A 7,215-nucleotide genomic window follows, 5' to 3' on the forward strand; every position below is an offset into this window, starting at 1 on the left:
CCCCAACATCCATGTAAAAGCCTGATGTGGTGGCTTGTGTCTGTAACCCCAGCACAGGGGGCAAGTGGGAAAGAGAAACATGGATGCCAGACTTACTAGACATCCAGTCTAGAGAAAACTCAAGACCTAGTTTTGATGATAGACTGTCTCAAATTAGAAGGCAGAGAGCAAGACAGAAATGCTAAACATGGAAATCTAGCTTTAACACACACATACACAAGAATTATAACACACACATACACATGCACGTGTGCACGCGCACATACACACACACACACACACACAAAACACAAAATAAAAATTAACAACAAAATAAATAAAACTTTTAAAAGCCATGAATTTCTGAGTTTCTTGGCAAAGTGATAAATGGATATGAGAATTGGACCCATTTGATCAAAATCCAGTGGACCTGGCCTTTGCATTAGGACAATGTTCCAGAAAACTAGTAGCCCAGTTTCCTTGGGAAACACTTGGGGTTGTGACCTTGGTTTAGGCTGATGAGGCTGTGAAATGTCAGGTTTGTCCTTGAAAGAGACATGTGGTGGGACTCTGTGTGTAAGGGTGTGTGTGTGAGAGAAAGAGAAACAGACATAAGCAGAGACAAGGAGAGACAAACAGAAATATAGAGAGAAACTGAGAATGTTTTCTTAATGCTCAGAAGGCTGTCTTTGCAGGAATGGCCATCCTGAGGAGCATGGAAACCCTACAAGCATCAGGATTGCCACTTACTACTACAGTAGGTATTGGGATGAAGAGTGGAAACTATGGCATGCTATTTGTCTCTGCTGTATATGTCATTGATTATCCAGAAAAAAATAATCAGTTTCTGTTGCTCAAGATCTATAGCCTATAAGTGGCTTCTTACAGAAGCCCTGCCTAATCAGAACACTGGTTTAACCTAAATGAGTAAATGCTCCTTCCAGATAGACCCATGATACTGGACACAGCCACTATTTCTGTGTTCTGCATCATTATAGTCAGAGCTTTGCTTGTGCAAGCACACTCATCTGGAACAGAGAAATCATGTTATACTATTTTTGAGGTGGGCATGGCATTAGGAGTATCTTGGCTGAACAGTTTAGATTATTGTCTTATCATTATTACCTTCAGAATGCAGTTAATGGTCTTTATATAGCACTTATGTTGTATTAGATATCATATCACCAAGAGTTGGTTAAAATATACAAGGAGGGGATATACATGGGTTATTTGCAAACCCTACTCTGTTTAACATAAAGGATTTGAGTATCAGTAGATTTTTGTATCCTTAGGGGATCTTGGAGTCAAGTCGCCTTATGATGACTATGAGATGACTACACTTAGTTTAGTGTTTGCTATGTAAGAATAAAAAAGAACCTTCTAAGGTTTCCTAGATATGTATAAATGAATAAATTAATAAATGACAGTGATATTAAAATGAGAGATTCTTTACCACACTTCAAAAATCTATCCTTTGGCATTATAAAATAGTTCATGTGCTCACTACAAGTAAGTAAAGGGGGGTTTCTTTGAAAACTGTAATCTGAGTAGATTACTTATATCTAAGTTTATGTGAGGGGAATTAGACAAATATTATACCTCCATGGGAAGAATTTTTGATTCTGAAAGAAATTTATCTGATGGCAGCTCACCCATGCATTTCTCAGAAAACATTTAGATTCAGATCCACTGTTGGTATGCACAGAGGCAATTTCCCGAGATTCTTAATTAAAACATTCTATCAGAGGGTTTTTATCATATCAAATTTGCACTTAACTTTAATAAAATGTATTTTTTGTATGTCAGGAAGAGGAACAGAAAGCTCACACTTCACACATTTTCCCTTAACATAGTTATTTTAAAGTCAGTCTATTTATGAGCTTGGGCTGACACACTCCCTAGAGGACAGGAAGCAACATTCATGAGACTGACAACAGGATGCTCACTGCATGGGGCAGAAACTTGTCCATCCATCTCCCACTGCTGATACAAGACTGAGTTCTACTTGTTTTCTAAGGCAGGTGTGCAGCTGTGGAGTCATGGTTGGCTCATACTCACTGCATATCCCAGGCTAGTCATGAACTTGCAGATATCCTCCTGCCTTTGGGTCTGTCTTCTGCAAATTCATCGGTTTATCTATCCTCTTTGTCTTTGTGCCTTTGTCTTTTCTGTTGTCTTCAGAAAACGGCATACAATTTGAGTCTTTTAAATGTACCTTTCTCTGTCACATTTTCTTTGTTTTTCTTTATCTTTTCTTATTCTTTCAGTTGACCTTACCCTCAGACTCTAGTATCACTAGGACATAGAGGGGACCCCAGTTGGTCAGACTGAGTGAACATCTGCCAAAGGCTTCACAAGGCATACCAACTCTGCCTGAGGGAGTGAAGGCAAGTCAGTTCTCTTCATAGCTCTCTGATCAGATCAAGCAATACTTACATTTTCTGGTTACAACATCCAAGGTCAGTGTAATCCATTAGGATGAAAATACTTTGATCAACACAAACATCACTGAAAACTATTGCCTTGAAAGGAAAAAAAATCAACAGATTTAATTTTAAATAGACTAAGAGGTGAACACAGAAGAAATCTCTAATTGGTAGCATGTTACTTTTTAAAGAATGACAACTCAGTCTAACTCATGTGCAACAATCTGAATAGGTTTACATATTTATTCATGAATTATGTTTGTGGGTAAAGTAGGGTTTTATATTTTAGCTTACTAGATTTTTAAAGAGCCAGTGGTGGGGTGGTTCTTCCTAGCTTGTCTGAGTTTTCTACCATCCTTACTTGTCTGGATTTGGGAAGGACCAAGCCAGTGCTTTTTTTTTTTTTTCCTAGTGAAATGAAAAAAAAAAAAAAACAAAAAACTAAGAACAAAGTCTTGCTTCTAAAAACATTGTGGGCATTAGCATTAATGTATGTAAGGGATTTACTATAAGTTAGATGTTATTTCCAGTGCTTTGAATAAATTAACTCAAGCCTTCACAAAAAAGCCACGAGGTAATACTGTTAAGCCCTCTTCATATGTGAGAAAACAGAAGCAAAATTATCTAACTCCAAAGCCCCAAAGCTCGTGTGTAAACTCTGTAGTCTAATTTTCAGTCTTAACTGTCAGATACTTGTTTTTATATTTGCCCCAAACACACATTCTGACATAGGACATTTTCTATTACTGTTAATACTGTGTAGTTTATATGGAAAAGAGGCTTATTTTGTGTCATGATTCTGGAGGTTGAGAAGCTGGGGACCATGCAGTTGCACCTGCTTAGGGCCAGTTTACAGCAGAAAAGAGCAGGGCAGTGGGGTGTGTGTAAAGGAGACACAACACAACACAACACAAGGAGCAGACTCCTTTATAACACCATCTCGGCAGCTCTCCCAGTGCACTGACAAAGGCATCAATAACAGTTACCTCTTAAAAGCCTGACTGCTCACACCACATGGATGACAAATAGATTTCAGTAAGAATTCCAGAGAGGAAAAAACCACCTTCCCCAAACACATACACTAGAAAAGGGGAAAGTCATTTTGAAGCCTGAGATATCTGGCACCTGGAAGCCTTAGAAAGTTCTAAGGAACATCACACGGTGATGGAGACCAAACCAAGATATGTGTATTTTCCATATAATTAAAGAACTTCAAGTTATGACAGTGAAACTTCATTTTGCTTCTTATTTTGGTGAGAGAGCATGAGGACTGTGGAAATACTTTATCATAACTTGAGGATACAAATACTCTAATGATGGATGGAACTGTAACGAGAAAGGGTCTTCAAAAGCATTTCACCTAGCTGCAGACACATTCTAAATCTTATCATCCTAGAAAGACCAAAGTGTATATGACCAAGTCCATTTATGCCTAGGGGATCTTAGAAACTACATTGTAGCTGAGGCTACCTAAAACACCAGTGATTTGGAATGGACTGTGTAAATGCTAGGATTGACACAGGTGTGCCAGTTGGTAGTATAATTATGAATTCTGTTTGTGTCAAGGAAGTGTGACGCACACGTAGAGAAAGGCTGTAGTAAAAGTGATGTGAGCACCCGTTTGTTGTTGAGAGGGAACCTTACTATAAAGCCTTGCCTGGCCTGAAACTCACTATGTAGACCAGGATGGCCTCAAATTCACACAGTTCTGCCTCCTTTTGACTCTGGGCTCTCACATGAACACTATAATTATTTTGTGACTATGCATAATTAATATGTGTCAAAATACATTTGGGTTGGGGAAATGACTTCTTAGTTAAGAGCAGTGTCAACTTTTTCTGTGGATCGGGTTTTGATTCACAGCACCCACATCAGAGCCCAAAACTGTTGTAACTTTACTTCTAGGAGATCTGACACCCTCTTCTGGCCTCCACCGATACTGGTGCACAAGCATGCATGCAAACAAACACTCATACATGCAAAATAAAAATAAGTAAATCTTTAAAATTGTAGTAGTGTCCAAAACATTAATGAACAATTGTACTATTTGTACCATGTAGTGACACTGATATCACATGTATCCTACCTTATATTTGAAATAGCCACAGAGATTCTGAAGCCACAACTATTTCTAGGCTTTCCCCAAAACAAACTAAAGGTTAGCATAGATCCCCTTGTCTGTGTCCCATGTCTTTTAAAGATCCAGGTACATTTGTATCTGTCAAGGTTTCACATTGCTGACATGACATTTTAATAATCTGTGATTCTGGATGGATAATTAGAGGAACTTCCTCAGACATAAGACAAGGATATGGGTTATTACTCTTTTTATTTCTAGAAGTGGCCATATAGGATGGGGTTTTAAATCAGACACTAGAGGTGCAACACAAATCCCCTTTTAGAACCTTCAGATTGGTTCTTTCTGTGTGCAGCCTGTACTTAAACAAACAAATCACTCAGTTTTCATTCTCTCCCAGAATTTCTTGTTCATGGCTTTATCTGAGCTGCTAGAACACAACCCTCCGAAGCCCTAGGACCACAGCTCATGAATATGTGAATGATTCCCTACCAATGATAGTGGCATTTCATGTAGAAAAGGCAGTCACAAACATTTCTTAGTGTGCCCCCATGCCTTCATTTGAACTTCTGCTTTTGGTATGCAGAAACAAGCTTTTCATCCACTAAGTTTCAGGAACAAATGTAAGGTCAAAAGTGTTGTGTGCTCTGGTTTTCAATATCATATGTTATATGTCCTCCACATATCACCACAGCCCAGATGCATCTTTCTGTCCCTAATTTTTATCTTATTATTAACCACGTCTCTCAAATGTGTAAGGAGAAAATTTAAGAGCTTTGCAGGATATAGCTTTGGTGCATAGTTTACAGTGGTAGTTCTAGGCTTCTGTCAGGGTCTGCTTGTTTGTGTGTTAATCTGAGCATCTGCTGCCATAACACTAGCTCACTAGCCATCATTGCTCCTTTAATCATCTTGCCTCGATTTGTTTCCATGTTAGAAAAGCTGTCAGCTCCCCTACTGGTCAATGAAGTCCTCTAGAACATTTCTGGTGACGATATGCATGCTGCAAATACCTCCCCACAGCATGCAATGGGGATGTTTGCCATTGGATTATCAGTCCTTACTTCACTGTCCAGTGTCTTCTGGTTATTGGAAGGCATCCAGCTGACACCTGTAATCCACACCTAGTTTGCAAATCAGATTTCCAATATTCAGCTTATTTCCAATTTTAATTTAGTCACTTCTAACTTATTTACAATGGAAGACAGTTTTTATAACAGAAATAAATACCAAATTATTTTCAGTAGAGGAAAAAAAAATGATTCATTGACCCTTACACATTGCTTTTTGCCTTTGGAGCCCTAGCATTTGTGTAGGACCACATGGCCTTGATTCTTTACCCAAAATAATCTTTTGATGCTTTAGCATTTGGTTAAATTTTTTTTCACAGCTCACAAGTTCTTAAAGGGTTTTTAAATTAATTTTACCCTAATACCATGTTTGTCTTTAAACACAGCCTATCTCAGGGTTCCCCTTTCTTTATTCAGAGCATCTTTCCATCATTCCAGTGATACTTTGTTTTATAACTGAATGACATCTTCGTGACATGGGGAAGCATTTCTGGAACTGAACTGCTGATAGATGACTTAGTTTGTTCCCTCTAGGTATAACAGAATGTCTGACACTGGATAATACAAAAAGTAAAGAAGGATCTTTGTCTCAAAGTTGTGGAGGTTGAGAGTCCAAGTCAAATTGGATCAGTGGCCCCATTTATCTGTTGTCTTCTGAGGCCTCAAGTGGGTGACAACATAGTGGGTATATGTAAGACCACATGGTGATATGTAAAGCAACATGGTGGGTATATGTAAGATAATATGGTGGGTATGTGTGAGATGAGGTGATCTCACAGTGATCAGGGAAGACTACAGCAGGGCTAACTTACTCTATAAAACAGGTTTTAAATTTCTTTTTCTGAACTTCTGCAGAGCCAACCTTATCTGCACCATAGCAATACGTTCAGATATATAGAAAACAGTATAAATGGTTTTGGTGACAGTTGGCTTGATGTCAACTTGGCACATATTAGAGTCATCTGCCCTGGGAGTTTCACCTGAGGATATTTCTATTGCCTTGATTGATGCAGAAAGGCCCACTCCTTAAAATAGGAGAGGCCCTCTGCTGGTAGCCTAGATAAAAAGGGGCATGAGGGAAGGAAGTGTGGCCTTCCTTCTTGTCAGAGTTCATTCACCCTGTCATTGCTGGTGGTGCTTCTTTCTCTGATACTAAAACCAGCACTTATTTTTCCAGCACTGACTGAGGATGAGTGGCTGTCTGAGAAACTTTCAGGTCCTCTGTGCCAAATGGGGACTGCTGAGTCACCAAGCTTTTTGAGCCAAGCAGCTTTAGGATTGTCAGGCTCTTAAGTGTGATAAAGTGATTGTTACTATTTCAGCACAAGCAAACTATATATATATTCTACCTGTTACTCCTGGGAAGATTGATTAATGCATGCATTGTATGAATAGACCTGGTGGCACAAAACTTATGGAGTAATTGAGATGATAAACTTCCCTGATTTTTCTGAGAAGTGGAACATCCATGTTTCTATATTTGGTCACAGTAATATCTCCCTTCTCTAACTTGCCCCATCATTTAAAACTGATAAAGGGCCTACAGAGATGACCCAACAGAGAAGACTAAGAGTATTGGCTGCTCTTTCAGAGAACCCAGATTCAACTTGCAAAACCAATGTAGTGGCTCACAGTTGGCTGTGATTGCAGTTCCAGGGCATTT

This window comes from Phodopus roborovskii, unplaced genomic scaffold (genome assembly GCF_943737965.1).
Source record: "Phodopus roborovskii unplaced genomic scaffold, PHOROB, whole genome shotgun sequence".
NCBI lineage: Eukaryota > Metazoa > Chordata > Mammalia > Rodentia > Cricetidae > Phodopus > Phodopus roborovskii.